Source organism: Pleurodeles waltl, unplaced genomic scaffold (genome assembly GCF_031143425.1).
Source record: "Pleurodeles waltl isolate 20211129_DDA unplaced genomic scaffold, aPleWal1.hap1.20221129 scaffold_70, whole genome shotgun sequence".
In the NCBI taxonomy this organism is placed as follows: domain Eukaryota; kingdom Metazoa; phylum Chordata; class Amphibia; order Caudata; family Salamandridae; genus Pleurodeles; species Pleurodeles waltl.
The window spans coordinates 34,476-58,920 of record NW_027150391.1 but is presented as its reverse complement, the minus strand read 5'-3'; the positions used below and the strand labels follow the sequence as shown (position 1 = coordinate 58,920).

At 43.6% G+C, this 24,445-nt stretch overlaps 7 non-coding genes across 7 annotated transcripts; all 7 read left to right on the top strand.

Moving 5' to 3' along the window:
- The first annotated feature begins 1,395 nt into the window (after positions 1-1,395).
- On the top strand, positions 1,396-1,467 carry TRNAA-CGC (transfer RNA alanine (anticodon CGC)). The gene has a single exon. It is a non-coding gene; the product is annotated as a tRNA-Ala (tRNA).
- Positions 1,468-3,533: 2,066 nt separating this feature from the next.
- TRNAA-CGC (transfer RNA alanine (anticodon CGC)) lies at positions 3,534-3,605 on the top strand. The gene has a single exon. It is a non-coding gene; the product is annotated as a tRNA-Ala (tRNA).
- Positions 3,606-7,801: 4,196 nt separating this feature from the next.
- Positions 7,802-7,873, top strand: TRNAA-CGC (transfer RNA alanine (anticodon CGC)). The gene has a single exon. It is a non-coding gene; the product is annotated as a tRNA-Ala (tRNA).
- A 4,196-nt stretch (positions 7,874-12,069) lies between these two features.
- Positions 12,070-12,141, top strand: TRNAA-CGC (transfer RNA alanine (anticodon CGC)). Its single transcript has one exon. It is a non-coding gene; the product is annotated as a tRNA-Ala (tRNA).
- A 6,326-nt stretch (positions 12,142-18,467) lies between these two features.
- TRNAA-CGC (transfer RNA alanine (anticodon CGC)) lies at positions 18,468-18,539 on the top strand. The gene has a single exon. It is a non-coding gene; the product is annotated as a tRNA-Ala (tRNA).
- A 2,066-nt stretch (positions 18,540-20,605) lies between these two features.
- On the top strand, positions 20,606-20,677 carry TRNAA-CGC (transfer RNA alanine (anticodon CGC)). The gene has a single exon. It is a non-coding gene; the product is annotated as a tRNA-Ala (tRNA).
- A 2,066-nt stretch (positions 20,678-22,743) lies between these two features.
- TRNAA-CGC (transfer RNA alanine (anticodon CGC)) lies at positions 22,744-22,815 on the top strand. The gene has a single exon. It is a non-coding gene; the product is annotated as a tRNA-Ala (tRNA).
- The last annotated feature ends 1,630 nt before the right edge of the window (positions 22,816-24,445 follow it).

Sequence of the window (24,445 nt, the reverse complement as noted above, 5' to 3'; positions counted from 1 at the left end):
GCTGCAGGTCATATTCATGATTTTCAAGATTAGACTGCAGTACTCCCACCCCACTCCCGCCGCAACCATTATTGAAAGAAAGATGAATGCAGCATGGAAAGCTGTACTGCCAAATCCTCCGATATCTCAGTTGGGAGAGAGGAGGACTGTAGTGGAGAAACAGAAATCCTTAGGTTGCTGGTTCTAATCCGGCTTGGAGGAGTTTCCCCTTTTTTCTTTTCCATAGCTGCTTACTCTCTTGTTAAAACATTATGTGCCCCCCTGATTGAGAAACATTTCCCTAGCTCCAAATAAATGCTAGGACAGAAGGGTAGACTTCTTCTGCTTTCCAATGAAATTGACCACATAGTCATTTCTGAGGGATGTTGTAAGAGAAGTAAACAAGGACCTGCAGATCAGAATTCATTCCAAAGCCTTGACTAAATATATGAAGGCACTTGGAAGACTTCCAGTTTCATTGTACCAAGGTAGATGTTTCGGCAGCCGACCCAGCTAAAACTCACCTACAATGAGAGTGGCCATGGATATGAAAGAGGGAATCTAGAAAGACACCAACTCCTTAAAACTGAGCAAGATGTGATGTGGAGTAATAGCTTACAGATTTGGAGAAAATCTGAGATGTTTCTCTTGACAAAAGAAACACTGCAATGCCCTCTCTGAGGATGGAACTCAGGACCTTCAGATCATGAGACTGACGCGCTGCCTACTGCGCTAAGAAGGCTGCTTGAAACCGCTAACAAATGCGTCTACACACCATGAAGAGGGAAGGTAGCAAAAATGCTGTTCTCATGTTGGAATATCAATACAGTACGGTTGCCTCGCTGGATTAAAATCGTCTGCAGTTATAATGGTCAGAATACTGCTCTTTCCCAGTGATTAAACCCACACCCCATACATTTAGAGATGCAAAAGAAATCAGGGCATACCATTCACCTCTCTAAGAAAGATCGTGCCATTTTTTCCCCCACATAACTGAGAATGAAATGGACTAAAACCCAGAATTAACATGCCGCCCCTAGCCGTAGATGCATCTAGATCTCAACGCTTTACTTGCTAATGTAACATAGCTGTGTGTCCTGCAAAAAGAGCAGGGCTACCTTAAGTCATCTCACAAGATGTGGAAGCAGCACTCAACCATATCCTTCTTTGATGTATCCTGAACCAGTTGCCTTGAATACTCTGGCTTTTTCAGATTGCATCTAGCTGTTGTGTGTGGGGAATTATTCATTCTAGAGTCAACCTTATTCCATAAAAAACGGTGCTAGAAAATCCAGCTGTAAGTCATGTGGAATTCCACACCTGACGCTTCCCATTCCAGTGTCATATGTGGTGAATGTACATTCAATAGAATTCCAGGTTTCCATGCGTAGAGCAAAACCACCCCCTACAGGATGTGGGGATGTAGCTCAGTGGTAGAGCGCATGCTTCGCATGTATGAGGCCCCGGGTTCAATCCCCGGCATCTCCAGCTTTTCGCCATGCTAATCTTGCCTTTTGACAGATAGCTAGGCTGGCATCATGAGTAAGGAAGTGAGATGTCATGCAGCTGGTGCCAGAACCCCACTTTCTTCGCCTTGCAAAACCTTTTGAAATGGGGCTATCTCATTTCCCGTGTTTATAGAAAAAAATAATCTTGATTCCATAAGAAACCAAAGTAGTGATTTATCTTGGCATTCTTAGTATAGAAAACGGGCACAGCTGTCTTGGTCATTTATTTGAATTCTTCCTCTAAACCCGAGACTCTTACCAGAAGGTTTAAGAAAAACTGAATGTTTTCTTCATCCTAATCACTTCTGAATGGTCCATTAATCTACTGGTTTTGCTTTTCCAGTTCCTTTCACAGAAGCATTAAAAATGCATGTTCTTCATGCTCCGTACGGAGTAATGACTCTCCTAACTTTCTGTCCTTTCCTTCATGTTCCCATGCTGTCATCCTTTTGCCAGAAATGCCTCCAAAGGGCTGTGGATTCTTCGGCCCCATGCCCTTTCAGGAAAACTCCTTTCTGTAGGATTTCTAATTGTAGGTCCCCTGCTTTCCTTCACGCCAGCACAGCACATTTAGGTAGGTAAGCAATCCCCCTTTATGGTGATAAGATGTAGCTGAGAATGCACTCTAGGAAGTGGCAATTTGTAGAGCAAGCTGCAGGTCATATTCATGATTTTCAAGATTAGACTGCAGTACTCCCACCCCACTCCCGCCGCAACCATTATTGAAAGAAAGATGAATGCAGCATGGAAAGCTGTACTGCCCAATCCTCCGATAGCTCAGTTGGGAGAGCGGAGGACTGTAGTGGAGAAACAGAAATCCTTAGGTCGCTGGTTCAAATCCAGCTTGGAGGAGTTTCCCCTTTTTTGTTTTCCATAGCTGCTTTTCCTCTTGTTAAAACATTATGTGCCCCTCTGATTGAGAAACATTTCCCTAGCTCCAAATAAATGCTAGGACAGAAGGGTAGACTTCTTCTGCTTTCCAATGAAATTGACCACATAGTCATTTCTGAGGGATGTTGGAAGAGAAGTAAACAAGGACCTGCAGATCAGAATTCATTCCAAAGCCTTGACTAAATATATGAAGGCACTTGGAAGACTTCCAGTTTCATTGTACCAAGGTAGATGTTTCGGCAGCCGACCCAGCTAAAACTCACCTACAATGAGAGTGGCCATGGATATGAAAGAGGGAATCTAGAAAGACACCAACTCCTTAAAACTGAGCAAGATGCGATGTGGAGTAATAGCTTACAGATTTGGAGAAAATCTGAGATGTTTCTCTTGACAAAAGAAACACTGCAATGCCCTCTCTGAGGATGGAACTCAGGACCTTCAGATTATGAGACTGACGCGCTGCCTACTGCGCTAAGAAGGCTGCTTGAAACCGCTAACAAATGCGTCTACACACCATGAAGAGGGAAGGTAGCAAAAATGCTGTTCTCATGTTGGAATATCAATACAGTACGGTTGCCTCGCTGGATTAAAATCGTCTGCAGTTATAATGGTCAGAAGACTGCTCTTTCCCAGTGATTAAACCCACACCCCATACATTTAGAGATGCAAAAGAAATCAGGGCATACCATTCACCTCTCTAAGAAAGATCGTGCCATTTTTTCCCCCACATAACTGAGAATGAAATGGACTAAAACCCAGAATTAACATGCCGCCCCTAGCCGTAGATGCATCTAGATCTCAACGCTTTACTTGCTAATGTAACATAGCTGTGTGTCCTGCAAAAAGAGCAGGGCTACCTTAAGTCATCTCACAAGATGTGGAAGCAGCACTCAACCATATCCTTCTTTGATGTATCCTGAACCAGTTGCCTTGAATACTCTGGCTTTTTCAGATTGCATCTAGCTGTTGTGTGTGGGGAATTATTCATTCTAGAGTCAACCTTATTCCATAAAAAACGGTGCTAGAAAATCCAGCTGTAAGTCATGTGGAATTCCACACCTGACGCTTCCCATTCCAGTGTCATATGTGGTGAATGTACATTCAATAGAATTCCAGGTTTCCATGCGTAGAGCAAAACCACCCCCTACAGGATGTGGGGATGTAGCTCAGTGGTAGAGCGCATGCTTCGCATGTATGAGGCCCCGGGTTCAATCCCCGGCATCTCCAGCTTTTCGCCATGCTAATCTTGCCTTTTGACAGATAGCTAGGCTGGCATCATGAGTAAGGAAGTGAGATGTCATGCAGCTGGTGCCAGAACCCCACTTTCTTCGCCTTGCAAAACCTTTTGAAATGGGGCTATTTCATTTCCCGTGTTTATAGAAAAAAATAATCTTGATTCCATAAGAAACCAAAGTGGTGATTTATCTTGGCATTCTTAGTATAGAAAACGGGCACAGCTGTCTTGGTCATTTATTTGAATTCTTCCTCTAAACCCGAGACTCTTACCAGAAGGTTTAAGAAAAACTGAATGTTTTCTTCATCCTAATCACTTCTGAATGGTCCATTAATCTACTGGTTTTGCTTTTCCAGTTCCTTTCACAGAAGCATTAAAAATGCATGTTCTTCATGCTCCGTACGGAGTAATGACTCTCCTAACTTTCTGTCCTTTCCTTCATGTTCCCATGCTGTCATCCTTTTGCCAGAAATGCCTCCAAAGGGCTGTGGATTCTTCGGCCCCATGCCCTTTCAGGAAAACTCCTTTCTGTAGGATTTCTAATTCTAGGTCCCCTGCTTTCCTTCACGCCAGCACAGCACATTTAGGTAGGTAAGCAATCCCCCTTTATGGTGATAAGATGTAGCTGAGAATGCACTATATGAAGTGGCAATTTGTAGAGCAAGCTGCAGGTCATATTCATGATTTTCAAGATTAGACTGCAGTACTCCCACCCCACTCCCGCCGCAACCATTATTGAAAGAAAGATGAATGCAGCATGGAAAGCTGTACTGCCCAATCCTCCGATAGCTCAGTTGGGAGAGCGGAGGACTGTAGTGGAGAAACAGAAATCCTTAGGTCGCTGGTTCAAATCCGGCTAGGAGGAGTTTCCCCTTTTTTGTTTTCCATAGCTGCTTTACCTCTTGTTAAAACATTATGTGCCCCTCTGATTGAGAAACATTTCCCTAGCTCCAAATAAATGCTAGGACAGAAGGGTAGACTTCTTCTGCTTTCCAATGAAATTGACCACATAGTCATTTCTGAGGGATGTTGGAAGAGAAGTAAACAAGGACCTGCAGATCAGAATTCATTCCAAAGCCTTGACTAAATATATGAAGGCACTTGGAAGACTTCCAGTTTCATTGTACCAAGGTAGATGTTTCGGCAGCCGACCCAGCTAAAACTCACCTACAATGAGAGTGGCCATGGATATGAAAGAGGGAATCTAGAAAGACACCAACTCCTTAAAACTGAGCAAGATGCGATGTGGAGTAATAGCTTACAGATTTGGAGAAAATCTGAGATGTTTCTCTTGACAAAAGAAACACTGCAATGCCCTCTCTGAGGATGGAACTCAGGACCTTCAGATTATGAGACTGACGCGCTGCCTACTGCGCTAAGAAGGCTGCTTGAAACCGCTAACAAATGCGTCTACACACCATGAAGAGGGAAGGTAGCAAAAATGCTGTTCTCATGTTGGAATATCAATACAGTACGGTTGCCTCGCTGGATTAAAATCGTCTGCAGTTATAATGGTCAGAAGACTGCTCTTTCCCAGTGATTAAACCCACACCCCATACATTTAGAGATGCAAAAGAAATCAGGGCATACCATTCACCTCTCTAAGAAAGATCGTGCCATTTTTTCCCCCACATAACTGAGAATGAAATGGACTAAAACCCAGAATTAACATGCCGCCCCTAGCCGTAGATGCATCTAGATCTCAACGCTTTACTTGCTAATGTAACATAGCTGTGTGTCCTGCAAAAAGAGCAGGGCTACCTTAAGTCATCTGACAAGATGTGGAAGCAGCACTCAACCATATCCTTCTTTGATGTATCCTGAACCAGTTGCCTTGAATACTCTGGCTTTTTCAGATTGCATCTAGCTGTTGTGTGTGGGGAATTATTCATTCTAGAGTCAACCTTATTCCATAAAAAACGGTGCTAGAAAATCCAGCTGTAAGTCATGTGGAATTCCACACCTGACGCTTCCCATTCCAGTGTCATATGTGGTGAATGTACATTCAATAGAATTCCAGGTTTCCATGCGTAGAGCAAAACCACCCCCTACGGGATGTAGCTCAGTGGTAGAGCGCATGCTTCGCATGTATGAGGCCCCAGGTTCAATCCCCGGCATCTCCAGCTTTTTGCCATGCTAATCTTGCCTTTTGACAGATAGCTAGGCTGGCATCATGAGTAAGGAAGTGAGATGCCATGCAGCTGGTGCCAGAACCCCACTTTCTTCGCCTTGCAAAACCTTTTGAAATGGGGCTATCTCATTTCCCGTGTTTATAGAAAAAAATAATCTTGATTCCATAAGAAACCAAAGTGGTGATTTATCTTGGCATTCTTAGTATAGAAAACGGGCACAGCTGTCTTGGTCATTTATTTGAATTCTTCCTCTAAACCCGAGACTCTTACCAGAAGGTTTAAGAAAAACTGAATGTTTTCTTCATCCTAATCACTTCTGAATGGTCCATTAATCTACTGGTTTTGCTTTTCCAGTTCCTTTCACAGAAGCATTAAAAATGCATGTTCTTCATGCTCCGTACGGAGTAATGACTCTCCTAACTTTCTGTCCTTTCCTTCATGTTCCCATGCTGTCATCCTTTTGCCAGAAATGCCTCCAAAGGGCTGTGGATTCTTCGGCCCCATGCCCTTTCAGGAAAACTCCTTTCTGTAGGATTTCTAATTCTAGGTCCCCTGCTTTCCTTCACGCCAGCACAGCACATTTAGGTAGGTAAGCAATCCCCCTTTATGGTGATAAGATGTAGCTAAGAATGCACTATAGGAAGTGGCAATTTGTAGAGCAAGCTGCAGGTCATATTCATGATTTTCAAGATTAGACTGCAGTACTCCCACCCCACTCCCGCCGCAACCATTATTGAAAGAAAGATGAATGCAGCATGGAAAGCTGTACTGCCCAATCCTCCGATAGCTCAGTTGGGAGAGCGGAGGACTGTAGTGGAGAAACAGAAATCCTTAGGTCGCTGGTTCAAATCCAGCTTGGAGGAGTTTCCCCTTTTTTGTTTTCCATAGCTGCTTTACCTCTTGTTAAAACATTATGTGCCCCTCTGATTGAGAAACATTTCCCTAGCTCCAAATAAATGCTAGGACAGAAGGGTAGACTTCTTCTGCTTTCCAATCAAATTGACCACATAGTCATTTCTGAGGGATGTTGGAAGAGAAGTAAACAAGGACCTGCAGATCAGAATTCATTCCAAAGCCTTGACTAAATATATGAAGGCACTTGGAAGACTTCCAGTTTCATTGTACCAAGGTAGATGTTTCGGCAGCCGACCCAGCTAAAACTCACCTACAATGAGAGTGGCCATGGATATGAAAGAGGGAATCTAGAAAGACACCAACTCCTTAAAACTGAGCAAGATGCGATGTGGAGTAATAGCTTACAGATTTGGAGAAAATCTGAGATGTTTCTCTAGACAAAAGAAACACTGCAATGCCCTCTCTGAGGATGGAACTCAGGACCTTCAGATTATGAGACTGACGCGCTGCCTACTGCGCTAAGAAGGCTGCTTGAAACCGCTAACAAATGCGTCTACACACCATGAAGAGGGAAGGTAGCAAAAATGCTGTTCTCATGTTGGAATATCAATACAGTACGGTTGCCTCGCTGGATTAAAATCGTCTGCAGTTATAATGGTCAGAAGGCTGCTCTTTCCCAGTGATTAAACCCACACCCCATACATTTAGAGATGCAAAAGAAATCAGGGCATACCATTCACCTCTCTAAGAAAGATCGTGCCATTTTTTCCCCCACATAACTGAGAATGAAATGGACTAAAACCCAGAATTAACATGCCGCCCCTAGCCGTAGATGCATCTAGATCTCAACGCTTTACTTGCTAATGTAACATAGCTGTGTGTCCTGCAAAAAGAGCAGGGCTACCTTAAGTCATCTCACAAGATGTGGAAGCAGCACTCAACCATATCCTTCTTTGATGTATCCTGAACCAGTTGCCTTGAATACTCTGGCTTTTTCAGATTGCATCTAGCTGTTGTGTGTGGGGAATTATTCATTCTAGAGTCAACCTTATTCCATAAAAAACGGTGCTAGAAAATCCAGCTGTAAGTCATGTGGAATTCCACACCTGACGCTTCCCATTCCAGTGTCATATGTGGTGAATGTACATTCAATAGAATTCCAGGTTTCCATGCGTAGAGCAAAACCACCCCCTACAGGATGTGGGGATGTAGCTCAGTGGTAGAGCGCATGCTTCGCATGTATGAGGCCCCGGGTTCAATCCCCGGCATCTCCAGCTTTTCGCCATGCTAATCTTGCCTTTTGACAGATAGCTAGGCTGGCATCATGAGTAAGGAAGTGAGATGTCATGCAGCTGGTGCCAGAACCCCACTTTCTTCGCCTTGCAAAACCTTTTGAAATGGGGCTATTTCATTTCCCGTGTTTATAGAAAAAAATAATCTTGATTCCATAAGAAACCAAAGTGGTGATTTATCTTGGCATTCTTAGTATAGAAAACGGGCACAGCTGTCTTGGTCATTTATTTGAATTCTTCCTCTAAACCCGAGACTCTTACCAGAAGGTTTAAGAAAAACTGAATGTTTTCTTCATCCTAATCACTTCTGAATGGTCCATTAATCTACTGGTTTTGCTTTTCCAGTTCCTTTCACAGAAGCATTAAAAATGCATGTTCTTCATGCTCCGTACGGAGTAATGACTCTCCTAACTTTCTGTCCTTTCCTTCATGTTCCCATGCTGTCATCCTTTTGCCAGAAATGCCTCCAAAGGGCTGTGGATTCTTCGGCCCCATGCCCTTTCAGGAAAACTCCTTTCTGTAGGATTTCTAATTCTAGGTCCCCTGCTTTCCTTCACGCCAGCACAGCACATTTAGGTAGGTAAGCAATCCCCCTTTATGGTGATAAGATGTAGCTGAGAATGCACTATATGAAGTGGCAATTTGTAGAGCAAGCTGCAGGTCATATTCATGATTTTCAAGATTAGACTGCAGTACTCCCACCCCACTCCCGCCGCAACCATTATTGAAAGAAAGATGAATGCAGCATGGAAAGCTGTACTGCCCAATCCTCCGATAGCTCAGTTGGGAGAGCGGAGGACTGTAGTGGAGAAACAGAAATCCTTAGGTCGCTGGTTCAAATCCGGCTAGGAGGAGTTTCCCCTTTTTTGTTTTCCATAGCTGCTTTACCTCTTGTTAAAACATTATGTGCCCCTCTGATTGAGAAACATTTCCCTAGCTCCAAATAAATGCTAGGACAGAAGGGTAGACTTCTTCTGCTTTCCAATGAAATTGACCACATAGTCATTTCTGAGGGATGTTGGAAGAGAAGTAAACAAGGACCTGCAGATCAGAATTCATTCCAAAGCCTTGACTAAATATATGAAGGCACTTGGAAGACTTCCAGTTTCATTGTACCAAGGTAGATGTTTCGGCAGCCGACCCAGCTAAAACTCACCTACAATGAGAGTGGCCATGGATATGAAAGAGGGAATCTAGAAAGACACCAACTCCTTAAAACTGAGCAAGATGCGATGTGGAGTAATAGCTTACAGATTTGGAGAAAATCTGAGATGTTTCTCTTGACAAAAGAAACACTGCAATGCCCTCTCTGAGGATGGAACTCAGGACCTTCAGATTATGAGACTGACGCGCTGCCTACTGCGCTAAGAAGGCTGCTTGAAACCGCTAACAAATGCGTCTACACACCATGAAGAGGGAAGGTAGCAAAAATGCTGTTCTCATGTTGGAATATCAATACAGTACGGTTGCCTCGCTGGATTAAAATCGTCTGCAGTTATAATGGTCAGAAGACTGCTCTTTCCCAGTGATTAAACCCACACCCCATACATTTAGAGATGCAAAAGAAATCAGGGCATACCATTCACCTCTCTAAGAAAGATCGTGCCATTTTTTCCCCCACATAACTGAGAATGAAATGGACTAAAACCCAGAATTAACATGCCGCCCCTAGCCGTAGATGCATCTAGATCTCAACGCTTTACTTGCTAATGTAACATAGCTGTGTGTCCTGCAAAAAGAGCAGGGCTACCTTAAGTCATCTCACAAGATGTGGAAGCAGCACTCAACCATATCCTTCTTTGATGTATCCTGAACCAGTTGCCTTGAATACTCTGGCTTTTTCAGATTGCATCTAGCTGTTGTGTGTGGGGAATTATTCATTCTAGAGTCAACCTTATTCCATAAAAAACGGTGCTAGAAAATCCAGCTGTAAGTCATGTGGAATTCCACACCTGACGCTTCCCATTCCAGTGTCATATGTGGTGAATGTACATTCAATAGAATTCCAGGTTTCCATGCGTAGAGCAAAACCACCCCCTACGGGATGTAGCTCAGTGGTAGAGCGCATGCTTCGCATGTATGAGGCCCCAGGTTCAATCCCCGGCATCTCCAGCTTTTTGCCATGCTAATCTTGCCTTTTGACAGATAGCTAGGCTGGCATCATGAGTAAGGAAGTGAGATGCCATGCAGCTGGTGCCAGAACCCCACTTTCTTCGCCTTGCAAAACCTTTTGAAATGGGGCTATCTCATTTCCCGTGTTTATAGAAAAAAATAATCTTGATTCCATAAGAAACCAAAGTGGTGATTTATCTTGGCATTCTTAGTATAGAAAACGGGCACAGCTGTCTTGGTCATTTATTTGAATTCTTCCTCTAAACCCGAGACTCTTACCAGAAGGTTTAAGAAAAACTGAATGTTTTCTTCATCCTAATCACTTCTGAATGGTCCATTAATCTACTGGTTTTGCTTTTCCAGTTCCTTTCACAGAAGCATTAAAAATGCATGTTCTTCATGCTCCGTACGGAGTAATGACTCTCCTAACTTTCTGTCCTTTCCTTCATGTTCCCATGCTGTCATCCTTTTGCCAGAAATGCCTCCAAAGGGCTGTGGATTCTTCGGCCCCATGCCCTTTCAGGAAAACTCCTTTCTGTAGGATTTCTAATTCTAGGTCCCCTGCTTTCCTTCACGCCAGCACAGCACATTTAGGTAGGTAAGCAATCCCCCTTTATGGTGATAAGATGTAGCTGAGAATGCACTCTAGGAAGTGGCAATTTGTAGAGCAAGCTGCAGGTCATATTCATGATTTTCAAGATTAGACTGCAGTACTCCCACCCCACTCCCGCCGCAACCATTATTGAAAGAAAGATGAATGCAGCATGGAAAGCTGTACTGCCCAATCCTCCGATAGCTCAGTTGGGAGAGCGGAGGACTGTAGTGGAGAAACAGAAATCCTTAGGTCGCTGGTTCAAATCCAGCTTGGAGGAGTTTCCCCTTTTTTGTTTTCCATAGCTGCTTTTCCTCTTGTTAAAACATTATGTGCCCCTCTGATTGAGAAACATTTCCCTAGCTCCAAATAAATGCTAGGACAGAAGGGTAGACTTCTTCTGCTTTCCAATGAAATTGACCACATAGTCATTTCTGAGGGATGTTGGAAGAGAAGTAAACAAGGACCTGCAGATCAGAATTCATTCCAAAGCCTTGACTAAATATATGAAGGCACTTGGAAGACTTCCAGTTTCATTGTACCAAGGTAGATGTTTCGGCAGCCGACCCAGCTAAAACTCACCTACAATGAGAGTGGCCATGGATATGAAAGAGGGAATCTAGAAAGACACCAACTCCTTAAAACTGAGCAAGATGCGATGTGGAGTAATAGCTTACAGATTTGGAGAAAATCTGAGATGTTTCTCTTGACAAAAGAAACACTGCAATGCCCTCTCTGAGGATGGAACTCAGGACCTTCAGATTATGAGACTGACGCGCTGCCTACTGCGCTAAGAAGGCTGCTTGAAACCGCTAACAAATGCGTCTACACACCATGAAGAGGGAAGGTAGCAAAAATGCTGTTCTCATGTTGGAATATCAATACAGTACGGTTGCCTCGCTGGATTAAAATCGTCTGCAGTTATAATGGTCAGAAGACTGCTCTTTCCCAGTGATTAAACCCACACCCCATACATTTAGAGATGCAAAAGAAATCAGGGCATACCATTCACCTCTCTAAGAAAGATCGTGCCATTTTTTCCCCCACATAACTGAGAATGAAATGGACTAAAACCCAGAATTAACATGCCGCCCCTAGCCGTAGATGCATCTAGATCTCAACGCTTTACTTGCTAATGTAACATAGCTGTGTGTCCTGCAAAAAGAGCAGGGCTACCTTAAGTCATCTCACAAGATGTGGAAGCAGCACTCAACCATATCCTTCTTTGATGTATCCTGAACCAGTTGCCTTGAATACTCTGGCTTTTTCAGATTGCATCTAGCTGTTGTGTGTGGGGAATTATTCATTCTAGAGTCAACCTTATTCCATAAAAAACGGTGCTAGAAAATCCAGCTGTAAGTCATGTGGAATTCCACACCTGACGCTTCCCATTCCAGTGTCATATGTGGTGAATGTACATTCAATAGAATTCCAGGTTTCCATGCGTAGAGCAAAACCACCCCCTACAGGATGTGGGGATGTAGCTCAGTGGTAGAGCGCATGCTTCGCATGTATGAGGCCCCGGGTTCAATCCCCGGCATCTCCAGCTTTTCGCCATGCTAATCTTGCCTTTTGACAGATAGCTAGGCTGGCATCATGAGTAAGGAAGTGAGATGTCATGCAGCTGGTGCCAGAACCCCACTTTCTTCGCCTTGCAAAACCTTTTGAAATGGGGCTATTTCATTTCCCGTGTTTATAGAAAAAAATAATCTTGATTCCATAAGAAACCAAAGTGGTGATTTATCTTGGCATTCTTAGTATAGAAAACGGGCACAGCTGTCTTGGTCATTTATTTGAATTCTTCCTCTAAACCCGAGACTCTTACCAGAAGGTTTAAGAAAAACTGAATGTTTTCTTCATCCTAATCACTTCTGAATGGTCCATTAATCTACTGGTTTTGCTTTTCCAGTTCCTTTCACAGAAGCATTAAAAATGCATGTTCTTCATGCTCCGTACGGAGTAATGACTCTCCTAACTTTCTGTCCTTTCCTTCATGTTCCCATGCTGTCATCCTTTTGCCAGAAATGCCTCCAAAGGGCTGTGGATTCTTCGGCCCCATGCCCTTTCAGGAAAACTCCTTTCTGTAGGATTTCTAATTCTAGGTCCCCTGCTTTCCTTCACGCCAGCACAGCACATTTAGGTAGGTAAGCAATCCCCCTTTATGGTGATAAGATGTAGCTGAGAATGCACTATATGAAGTGGCAATTTGTAGAGCAAGCTGCAGGTCATATTCATGATTTTCAAGATTAGACTGCAGTACTCCCACCCCACTCCCGCCGCAACCATTATTGAAAGAAAGATGAATGCAGCATGGAAAGCTGTACTGCCCAATCCTCCGATAGCTCAGTTGGGAGAGCGGAGGACTGTAGTGGAGAAACAGAAATCCTTAGGTCGCTGGTTCAAATCCGGCTAGGAGGAGTTTCCCCTTTTTTGTTTTCCATAGCTGCTTTACCTCTTGTTAAAACATTATGTGCCCCTCTGATTGAGAAACATTTCCCTAGCTCCAAATAAATGCTAGGACAGAAGGGTAGACTTCTTCTGCTTTCCAATGAAATTGACCACATAGTCATTTCTGAGGGATGTTGGAAGAGAAGTAAACAAGGACCTGCAGATCAGAATTCATTCCAAAGCCTTGACTAAATATATGAAGGCACTTGGAAGACTTCCAGTTTCATTGTACCAAGGTAGATGTTTCGGCAGCCGACCCAGCTAAAACTCACCTACAATGAGAGTGGCCATGGATATGAAAGAGGGAATCTAGAAAGACACCAACTCCTTAAAACTGAGCAAGATGCGATGTGGAGTAATAGCTTACAGATTTGGAGAAAATCTGAGATGTTTCTCTTGACAAAAGAAACACTGCAATGCCCTCTCTGAGGATGGAACTCAGGACCTTCAGATTATGAGACTGACGCGCTGCCTACTGCGCTAAGAAGGCTGCTTGAAACCGCTAACAAATGCGTCTACACACCATGAAGAGGGAAGGTAGCAAAAATGCTGTTCTCATGTTGGAATATCAATACAGTACGGTTGCCTCGCTGGATTAAAATCGTCTGCAGTTATAATGGTCAGAAGACTGCTCTTTCCCAGTGATTAAACCCACACCCCATACATTTAGAGATGCAAAAGAAATCAGGGCATACCATTCACCTCTCTAAGAAAGATCGTGCCATTTTTTCCCCCACATAACTGAGAATGAAATGGACTAAAACCCAGAATTAACATGCCGCCCCTAGCCGTAGATGCATCTAGATCTCAACGCTTTACTTGCTAATGTAACATAGCTGTGTGTCCTGCAAAAAGAGCAGGGCTACCTTAAGTCATCTCACAAGATGTGGAAGCAGCACTCAACCATATCCTTCTTTGATGTATCCTGAACCAGTTGCCTTGAATACTCTGGCTTTTTCAGATTGCATCTAGCTGTTGTGTGTGGGGAATTATTCATTCTAGAGTCAACCTTATTCCATAAAAAACGGTGCTAGAAAATCCAGCTGTAAGTCATGTGGAATTCCACACCTGACGCTTCCCATTCCAGTGTCATATGTGGTGAATGTACATTCAATAGAATTCCAGGTTTCCATGCGTAGAGCAAAACCACCCCCTACGGGATGTAGCTCAGTGGTAGAGCGCATGCTTCGCATGTATGAGGCCCCAGGTTCAATCCCCGGCATCTCCAGCTTTTTGCCATGCTAATCTTGCCTTTTGACAGATAGCTAGGCTGGCATCATGAGTAAGGAAGTGAGATGCCATGCAGCTGGTGCCAGAACCCCACTTTCTTCGCCTTGCAAAACCTTTTGAAATGGGGCTATCTCATTTCCCGTGTTTATAGAAAAAAATAATCTTGATTCCATAAGAAACCAAAGTGGTGATTTATCTTGGCATTCTTAGTATAGAAAACGGGCACAGCTGTCTTGGTCATTTATTTGAATTCTTCCTCTAAACCCGAGACTCTTACCAGAAGGTTTAAGAAAAACTGAATGTTTTCTTCATCCTAATCACTTCTGAATGGTCCATTAATCTACTGGTTTTGCTTTTCCAGTTCCTTTCACAGAAGCATTAAAAATGCATGTTCTTCATGCTCCGTACGGAGTAATGACTCTCCTAACTTTCTGTCCTTTCCTTCATGTTCCCATGCTGTCATCCTTTTGCCAGAAATGCCTCCAAAGGGCTGTGGATTCTTCGGCCCCATGCCCTTTCAGGAAAACTCCTTTCTGTAGGATTTCTAATTCTAGGTCCCCTGCTTTCCTTCACGCCAGCACAGCACATTTAGGTAGGTAAGCAATCCCCCTTTATGGTGATAAGATGTAGCTGAGAATGCACTCTAGGAAGTGGCAATTTGTAGAGCAAGCTGCAGGTCATATTCATGATTTTCAAGATTAGACTGCAGTACTCCCACCCCACTCCCGCCGCAACCATTATTGAAAGAAAGATGAATGCAGCATGGAAAGCTGTACTGCCCAATCCTCCGATAGCTCAGTTGGGAGAGCGGAGGACTGTAGTGGAGAAACAGAAATCCTTAGGTCGCTGGTTCAAATCCAGCTTGGAGGAGTTTCCCCTTTTTTGTTTTCCATAGCTGCTTTTCCTCTTGTTAAAACATTATGTGCCCCTCTGATTGAGAAACATTTCCCTAGCTCCAAATAAATGCTAGGACAGAAGGGTAGACTTCTTCTGCTTTCCAATGAAATTGACCACATAGTCATTTCTGAGGGATGTTGGAAGAGAAGTAAACAAGGACCTGCAGATCAGAATTCATTCCAAAGCCTTGACTAAATATATGAAGGCACTTGGAAGACTTCCAGTTTCATTGTACCAAGGTAGATGTTTCGGCAGCCGACCCAGCTAAAACTCACCTACAATGAGAGTGGCCATGGATATGAAAGAGGGAATCTAGAAAGACACCAACTCCTTAAAACTGAGCAAGATGCGATGTGGAGTAATAGCTTACAGATTTGGAGAAAATCTGAGATGTTTCTCTTGACAAAAGAAACACTGCAATGCCCTCTCTGAGGATGGAACTCAGGACCTTCAGATTATGAGACTGACGCGCTGCCTACTGCGCTAAGAAGGCTGCTTGAAACCGCTAACAAATGCGTCTACACACCATGAAGAGGGAAGGTAGCAAAAATGCTGTTCTCATGTTGGAATATCAATACAGTACGGTTGCCTCGCTGGATTAAAATCGTCTGCAGTTATAATGGTCAGAAGACTGCTCTTTCCCAGTGATTAAACCCACACCCCATACATTTAGAGATGCAAAAGAAATCAGGGCATACCATTCACCTCTCTAAGAAAGATCGTGCCATTTTTTCCCCCACATAACTGAGAATGAAATGGACTAAAACCCAGAATTAACATGCCGCCCCTAGCCGTAGATGCATCTAGATCTCAACGCTTTACTTGCTAATGTAACATAGCTGTGTGTCCTGCAAAAAGAGCAGGGCTACCTTAAGTCATCTCACAAGATGTGGAAGCAGCACTCAACCATATCCTTCTTTGATGTATCCTGAACCAGTTGCCTTGAATACTCTGGCTTTTTCAGATTGCATCTAGCTGTTGTGTGTGGGGAATTATTCATTCTAGAGTCAACCTTATTCCATAAAAAACGGTGCTAGAAAATCCAGCTGTAAGTCATGTGGAATTCCACACCTGACGCTTCCCATTCCAGTGTCATATGTGGTGAATGTACATTCAATAGAATTCCAGGTTTCCATGCGTAGAGCAAAACCACCCCCTACGGGATGTAGCTCAGTGGTAGAGCGCATGCTTCGCATGTATGAGGCCCCAGGTTCAATCCCCGGCATCTCCAGCTTTTTGCCATGCTAATCTTGCCTTTTGACAGATAGCTAGGCTGGCATCATGAGTAAGGAAGTGAGATGCCATGCAGCTGGTGCCAGAACCCCACTTTCTTCGCCTTGCAAAACCTTTTGAAATGGGGCTATCTCATTTCCCGTGTTTATAGAAAAAAATAATCTTGATTCCATAAGAAACCAAAGTGGTGATTTATCTTGGCATTCTTAGTATAGAAAACGGGCACAGCTGTCTTGGTCATTTATTTGAATTCTTCCTCTAAACCCGAGACTCTTACCAGAAGGTTTAAGAAAAACTGAATGTTTTCTTCATCCTAATCACTTCTGAATGGTCCATTAATCTACTGGTTTTGCTTTTCCAGTTCCTTTCACAGAAGCATTAAAAATGCATGTTCTTCATGCTCCGTACGGAGTAATGACTCTCCTAACTTTCTGTCCTTTCCTTCATGTTCCCATGCTGTCATCCTTTTGCCAGAAATGCCTCCAAAGGGCTGTGGATTCTTCGGCCCCATGCCCTTTCAGGAAAACTCCTTTCTGTAGGATTTCTAATTCTAGGTCCCCTGCTTTCCTTCACGCCAGCACAGCACATTTAGGTAGGTAAGCAATCCCCCTTTATGGTGATAAGATGTAGCTGAGAATGCACTCTAGGAAGTGGCAATTTGTAGAGCAAGCTGCAGGTCATATTCATGATTTTCAAGATTAGACTGCAGTACTCCCACCCCACTCCCGCCGCAACCATTATTGAAAGAAAGATGAATGCAGCATGGAAAGCTGTACTGCCCAATCCTCCGATAGCTCAGTTGGGAGAGCGGAGGACTGTAGTGGAGAAACAGAAATCCTTAGGTCGCTGGTTCAAATCCAGCTTGGAGGAGTTTCCCCTTTTTTGTTTTCCATAGCTGCTTTTCCTCTTGTTAAAACATTATGTGCCCCTCTGATTGAGAAACATTTCCCTAGCTCCAAATAAATGCTAGGACAGAAGGGTAGACTTCTTCTGCTTTCCAATGAAATTGACCACATAGTCATTTCTGAGGGATGTTGGAAGAGAAGTAAACAAGGACCTGCAGATCAGAATTCATTCCAAAGCCTTGACTAAATATATGAAGGCACTTGGAAGACTTCCAGTTTCATTGTACCAAGGTAGATGTTTCGGCAGCCGACCCAGCTAAAACTCACCTACAATGAGAGTGGCCATGGATATGAAAGAGGGAATCTAGAAAGACACCAACTCCTTAAAACTGAGCAAGATGCGATGTGGAGTAATAGCTTACAGATTTGGAGAAAATCTGAGATGTTTCTCTTGACAAAAGAAACACTGCAATGCCCTCTCTGAGGATGGAACTCAGGACCTTCAGATTATGAGACTGACGCGCTGCCTACTGCGCTAAGAAGGCTGCTTGAAACCGCTAACAAATGCGTCTACACACCATGAAGAGGGAAGGTAGCAAAAATGCTGTTCTCATGTTGGAATATCAATACAGTACGGTTGCCTCGCTGGATTAAAATCGTCTGCAGTTATAATGGTCAGAAGACTGCTCTTTCCCAGTGATTAAACCCACACCCCATACATTTAGAGATGCAAAAGAAATCAGGGCATACCATTCACCTCTCTAAGAAAGATCGTGCCATTTTTTCCCCCACATAACTGAGAATGAAATGGACTAAAACCCAGAATTAACATGCCGCCCCTAGCCGTAGATGCATCTAGATCTCAACGCTTTACTTGCTAATGTAACATAGCTGTGTGTCCTGCAAAAAGAGCAGGGCTACCTTAAGTCATCTCACAAGATGTGGAAGCAGCACTCAACCATATCCTTCTTTGATGTATCCTGAACCAGTTGCCTTGAATACTCTGGCTTTTTCAGATTGCATCTAGCTGTTGTGTGTGGGGAATTATTCATTCTAGAGTCAACCTTATTCCATAAAAAACGGTGCTAGAAAATCCAGCTGTAAGTCATGTGGAATTCCACACCTGACGCTTCCCATTCCAGTGTCATATGTGGTGAATGTACATTCAATAGAATTCCAGGTTTCCATGCGTAGAGCAAAACCACCCCCTACAGGATGTGGGGATGTAGCTCAGTGGTAGAGCGCATGCTTCGCATGTATGAGGCCCCGGGTTCAATCCCCGGCATCTCCAGCTTTTCGCCATGCTAATCTTGCCTTTTGACAGATAGCTAGGCTGGCATCATGAGTAAGGAAGTGAGATGTCATGCAGCTGGTGCCAGAACCCCACTTTCTTCGCCTTGCAAAACCTTTTGAAATGGGGCTATTTCATTTCCCGTGTTTATAGAAAAAAATAATCTTGATTCCATAAGAAACCAAAGTGGTGATTTATCTTGGCATTCTTAGTATAGAAAACGGGCACAGCTGTCTTGGTCATTTATTTGAATTCTTCCTCTAAACCCGAGACTCTTACCAGAAGGTTTAAGAAAAACTGAATGTTTTCTTCATCCTAATCACTTCTGAATGGTCCATTAATCTACTGGTTTTGCTTTTCCAGTTCCTTTCACAGAAGCATTAAAAATGCATGTTCTTCATGCTCCGTACGGAGTAATGACTCTCCTAACTTTCTGTCCTTTCCTTCATGTTCCCATGCTGTCATCCTTTTGCCAGAAATGCCTCCAAAGGGCTGTGGATTCTTCGGCCCCATGCCCTTTCAGGAAAACTCCTTTCTGTAGGATTTCTAATTCTAGGTCCCCTGCTTTCCTTCACGCCAGCACAGCACATTTAGGTAGGTAAGCAATCCCCCTTTATGGTGATAAGATGTAGCTGAGAATGCACTATATGAAGTGGCAATTTGTAGAGCAAGCTGCAGGTCATATTCATGATTTTCAAGATTAGACTGCAGTACTCCCACCCCACTCCCGCCGCAACCATTATTGAAAGAAAGATGAATGCAGCATGGAAAGCTGTACTGCCCAATCCTCCGATAGCTCAGTTGGGAGAGCGGAGGACTGTAGTGGAGAAACAGAAATCCTTAGGTCGCTGGTTCAAATCCGGCTAGGAGGAGTTTCCCCTTTTTTGTTTTCCATAGCTGCTTTACCTCTTGTTAAAACATTATGTGCCCCTCTGATTGAGAAACATTTCCCTAGCTCCAAATAAATGCTAGGACAGAAGGGTAGACTTCTTCTGCTTTCCAATGAAATTGACCACATAGTCATTTCTGAGGGATGTTGGAAGAGAAGTAAACAAGGACCTGCAGATCAGAATTCATTCCAAAGCCTTGACTAAATATATGAAGGCACTTGGAAGACTTCCAGTTTCATTGTACCAAGGTAGATGTTTCGGCAGCCGACCCAGCTAAAACTCACCTACAATGAGAGTGGCCATGGATATGAAAGAGGGAATCTAGAAAGACACCAACTCCTTAAAACTGAGCAAGATGCGATGTGGAGTAATAGCTTACAGATTTGGAGAAAATCTGAGATGTTTCTCTTGACAAAAGAAACACTGCAATGCCCTCTCTGAGGATGGAACTCAGGACCTTCAGATTATGAGACTGACGCGCTGCCTACTGCGCTAAGAAGGCTGCTTGAAACCGCTAACAAATGCGTCTACACACCATGAAGAGGGAAGGTAGCAAAAATGCTGTTCTCATGTTGGAATATCAATACAGTACGGTTGCCTCGCTGGATTAAAATCGTCTGCAGTTATAATGGTCAGAAGACTGCTCTTTCCCAGTGATTAAACCCACACCCCATACATTTAGAGATGCAAAAGAAATCAGGGCATACCATTCACCTCTCTAAGAAAGATCGTGCCATTTTTTCCCCCACATAACTGAGAATGAAATGGACTAAAACCCAGAATTAACATGCCGCCCCTAGCCGTAGATGCATCTAGATCTCAACGCTTTACTTGCTAATGTAACATAGCTGTGTGTCCTGCAAAAAGAGCAGGGCTACCTTAAGTCATCTCACAAGATGTGGAAGCAGCACTCAACCATATCCTTCTTTGATGTATCCTGAACCAGTTGCCTTGAATACTCTGGCTTTTTCAGATTGCATCTAGCTGTTGTGTGTGGGGAATTATTCATTCTAGAGTCAACCTTATTCCATAAAAAACGGTGCTAGAAAATCCAGCTGTAAGTCATGTGGAATTCCACACCTGACGCTTCCCATTCCAGTGTCATATGTGGTGAATGTACATTCAATAGAATTCCAGGTTTCCATGCGTAGAGCAAAACCACCCCCTACAGGATGTGGGGATGTAGCTCAGTGGTAGAGCGCATGCTTCGCATGTATGAGGCCCCGGGTTCAATCCCCGGCATTTCCAGCTTTTCGCCATGCTAATCTTGCCTTTTGACAGATAGCTAGGCTGGCATCATGAGTAAGGAAGTGAGATGTCATGCAGCTGGTGCCAGAACCCCACTTTCTTCGCCTTGCAAAACCTTTTGAAATGGGGCTATCTCATTTCCCGTGTTTATAGAAAAAAATAATCTTGATTCCATAAGAAACCAAAGTGGTGATTTATCTTGGCATTCTTAGTATAGAAAACGGGCACAGCTGTCTTGGTCATTTATTTGAATTCTTCCTCTAAACCCGAGACTCTTACCAGAAGGTTTAAGAAAAACTGAATGTTTTCTTCATCCTAATCACTTCTGAATGGTCCATTAATCTACTGGTTTTGCTTTTCCAGTTCCTTTCACAGAAGCATTAAAAATGCATGTTCTTCATGCTCCGTACGGAGTAATGACTCTCCTAACTTTCTGTCCTTTCCTTCATGTTCCCATGCTGTCATCCTTTTGCCAGAAATGCCTCCAAAGGGCTGTGGATTCTTCGGCCCCATGCCCTTTCAGGAAAACTCCTTTCTGTAGGATTTCTAATTCTAGGTCCCCTGCTTTCCTTCACGCCAGCACAGCACATTTAGGTAGGTAAGCAATCCCCCTTTATGGTGATAAGATGTAGCTGAGAATGCACTCTAGGAAGTGGCAATTTGTAGAGCAAGCTGCAGGTCATATTCATGATTTTCAAGATTAGACTGCAGTACTCCCACCCCACTCCCGCCGCAACCATTATTGAAAGAAAGATGAATGCAGCATGGAAAGCTGTACTGCCCAATCCTCCGATAGCTCAGTTGGGAGAGCGGAGGACTGTAGTGGAGAAACAGAAATCCTTAGGTCGCTGGTTCAAATCCAGCTTGGAGGAGTTTCCCCTTTTTTGTTTTCCATAGCTGCTTTTCCTCTTGTTAAAACATTATGTGCCCCTCTGATTGAGAAACATTTCCCTAGCTCCAAATAAATGCTAGGACAGAAGGGTAGACTTCTTCTGCTTTCCAATGAAATTGACCACATAGTCATTTCTGAGGGATGTTGGAAGAGAAGTAAACAAGGACCTGCAGATCAGAATTCATTCCAAAGCCTTGACTAAATATATGAAGGCACTTGGAAGACTTCCAGTTTCATTGTACCAAGGTAGATGTTTCGGCAGCCGACCCAGCTAAAACTCACCTACAATGAGAGTGGCCATGGATATGAAAGAGGGAATCTAGAAAGACACCAACTCCTTAAAACTGAGCAAGATGCGATGTGGAGTAATAGCTTACAGATTTGGAGAAAATCTGAGATGTTTCTCTTGACAAAAGAAACACTGCAATGCCCTCTCTGAGGATGGAACTCAGGACCTTCAGATTATGAGACTGACGCGCTGCCTACTGCGCTAAGAAGGCTGCTTGAAACCGCTAACAAATGCGTCTACACACCATGAAGAGGGAAGGTAGCAAAAATGCTGTTCTCATGTTGGAATATCAATACAGTACGGTTGCCTCGCTGGATTAAAATCGTCTGCAGTTATAATGGTCAGAAGACTGCTCTTTCCCAGTGATTAAACCCACACCCCATACATTTAGAGATGCAAAAGAAATCAGGGCATACCATTCACCTCTCTAAGAAAGATCGTGCCATTTTTTCCCCCACATAACTGAGAATGAAATGGACTAAAACCCAGAATTAACATGCCGCCCCTAGCCGTAGATGCATCTAGATCTCAACGCTTTACTTGCTAATGTAACATAGCTGTGTGTCCTGCAAAAAGAGCAGGGCTACCTTAAGTCATCTCACAAGATGTGGAAGCAGCACTCAACCATATCCTTCTTTGATGTATCCTGAACCAGTTGCCTTGAATACTCTGGCTTTTTCAGATTGCATCTAGCTGTTGTGTGTGGGGAATTATTCATTCTAGAGTCAACCTTATTCCATAAAAAACGGTGCTAGAAAATCCAGCTGTAAGTCATGTGGAATTCCACACCTGACGCTTCCCATTCCAGTGTCATATGTGGTGAATGTACATTCAATAGAATTCCAGGTTTCCATGCGTAGAGCAAAACCACCCCCTACAGGATGTGGGGATGTAGCTCAGTGGTAGAGCGCATGCTTCGCATGTATGAGGCCCCGGGTTCAATCCCCGGCATCTCCAGCTTTTCGCCATGCTAATCTTGCCTTTTGACAGATAGCTAGGCTGGCATCATGAGTAAGGAAGTGAGATGTCATGCAGCTGGTGCCAGAACCCCACTTTCTTCGCCTTGCAAAACCTTTTGAAATGGGGCTATTTCATTTCCCGTGTTCATAGAAAAAAATAATCTTGATTCCATAAGAAACCAAAGTGGTGATTTATCTTGGCATTCTTAGTATAGAAAACGGGCACAGCTGTCTTGGTCATTTATTTGAATTCTTCCTCTAAACCCGAGACTCTTACCAGAAGGTTTAAGAAAAACTGAATGTTTTCTTCATCCTAATCACTTCTGAATGGTCCATTAATCTACTGGTTTTGCTTTTCCAGTTCCTTTCACAGAAGCATTAAAAATGCATGTTCTTCATGCTCCGTACGGAGTAATGACTCTCCTAACTTTCTGTCCTTTCCTTCATGTTCCCATGCTGTCATCCTTTTGCCAGAAATGCCTCCAAAGGGCTGTGGATTCTTCGGCCCCATGCCCTTTCAGGAAAACTCCTTTCTGTAGGATTTCTAATTCTAGGTCCCCTGCTTTCCTTCACGCCAGCACAGCACATTTAGGTAGGTAAGCAATCCCCCTTTATGGTGATAAGATGTAGCTGAGAATGCACTATATGAAGTGGCAATTTGTAGAGCAAGCTGCAGGTCATATTCATGATTTTCAAGATTAGACTGCAGTACTCCCACCCCACTCCCGCCGCAACCATTATTGAAAGAAAGATGAATGCAGCATGGAAAGCTGTACTGCCCAATCCTCCGATAGCTCAGTTGGGAGAGCGGAGGACTGTAGTGGAGAAACAGAAATCCTTAGGTCGCTGGTTCAAATCCGGCTAGGAGGAGTTTCCCCTTTTTTGTTTTCCATAGCTGCTTTACCTCTTGTTAAAACATTATGTGCCCCTCTGATTGAGAAACATTTCCCTAGCTCCAAATAAATGCTAGGACAGAAGGGTAGACTTCTTCTGCTTTCCAATGAAATTGACCACATAGTCATTTCTGAGGGATGTTGGAAGAGAAGTAAACAAGGACCTGCAGATCAGAATTCATTCCAAAGCCTTGACTAAATATATGAAGGCACTTGGAAGACTTCCAGTTTCATTGTACCAAGGTAGATGTTTCGGCAGCCGACCCAGCTAAAACTCACCTACAATGAGAGTGGCCATGGATATGAAAGAGGGAATCTAGAAAGACACCAACTCCTTAAAACTGAGCAAGATGCGATGTGGAGTAATAGCTTACAGATTTGGAGAAAATCTGAGATGTTTCTCTTGACAAAAGAAACACTGCAATGCCCTCTCTGAGGATGGAACTCAGGACCTTCAGATTATGAGACTGACGCGCTGCCTACTGCGCTAAGAAGGCTGCTTGAAACCGCTAACAAATGCGTCTACACACCATGAAGAGGGAAGGTAGCAAAAATGCTGTTCTCATGTTGGAATATCAATACAGTACGGTTGCCTCGCTGGATTAAAATCGTCTGCAGTTATAATGGTCAGAAGACTGCTCTTTCCCAGTGATTAAACCCACACCCCATACATTTAGAGATGCAAAAGAAATCAGGGCATACCATTCACCTCTCTAAGAAAGATCGTGCCATTTT